Raw genomic sequence first — 1,080 nt, forward strand, 5'->3', positions numbered from 1 at the left:
GGTGCCGCTGGCGTACGGTGGCTTTTACCTATCACGCGAAAAAGGCCGCCATGGCCTCTCTCAGGTTTCTCTCTGACTTAGTTTTTTCTACGCTTTTTCCCAATACGCCAAATCCAATTTTTCGCGTAAACTGATGAATGTTTGTATATTAATGATACGAGTATGTATATTTCTAAGAGATCACCGAATAAAATTTCGATTTTAATTTAAAAAAGATGGATCAAATTCGGGTAAAGTAACATTCTTCTAAGAAATTCTATATAAAGTTTCTAAAAATAATTTTTTTTTAATATTTGAACGTAATTTAATACATCGCTTGGACAGTATAACAAAATAATTTAAAGATTATGTCCAACTATTAGGTATTAATTCTTATTAATGCAGACACTTTTTATTACAGTATAAATGTGGATACTGCGGGTGGCTTTTCGGGTTCAACACAAACTTTATTGATCACAATTGCTTTAAATGTTATGTTGAAGATGTAGATTATATCAAAATTGACGAAAACTATGTTGTGACAATAGGTATGATTGTTATATATGGTTCGATCTTTATGTTTAGTTCGTTCTGTTAAGTAAATTAAATAATATAACTTTTTTATAGTCGAAAAGTATCCAACAATTGTTGGGAGGAAAGGAAATTTGGATGAATTGTTGATTGAAGCAGTTAGAAACAAATGTGCACTTATGATTTTCGTATACCTGCTTCGGAAAAAAGTATGTTGCGCAAGAATGCATTATGGATGGAAATTTCGAATATATTACAAGGTACATTTTACCATCTAGGATTTATTCTCGAAAATTATCGCAGACAAAGATACTAAGGATATTTATAATATTTGCAACGTATACTATAATATTTTTGTACATTTTTATAGGCAATATTTTTCATAGAAATACAGTCCTTGCAAGATCTTTTTCTTATTTTATCATGTATATATATATATATAAAGTTTAAAAATAAAAAAAGTTTAAAAATAAAAAAAGTTAAAAAAATATATATAAAGTTCTCTTATTTTATATATATATATATATATATATATATAAAAAGAAAATTATATATATATATTTTTTTTTT

The sequence above is a fragment of the Trachymyrmex cornetzi genome, unplaced genomic scaffold (assembly GCF_001594075.2).
Source record: "Trachymyrmex cornetzi isolate Tcor2-1 unplaced genomic scaffold, Tcor1.1 scaffold1846, whole genome shotgun sequence".
NCBI classification, from domain to species: Eukaryota; Metazoa; Arthropoda; class Insecta; order Hymenoptera; family Formicidae; genus Trachymyrmex; species Trachymyrmex cornetzi.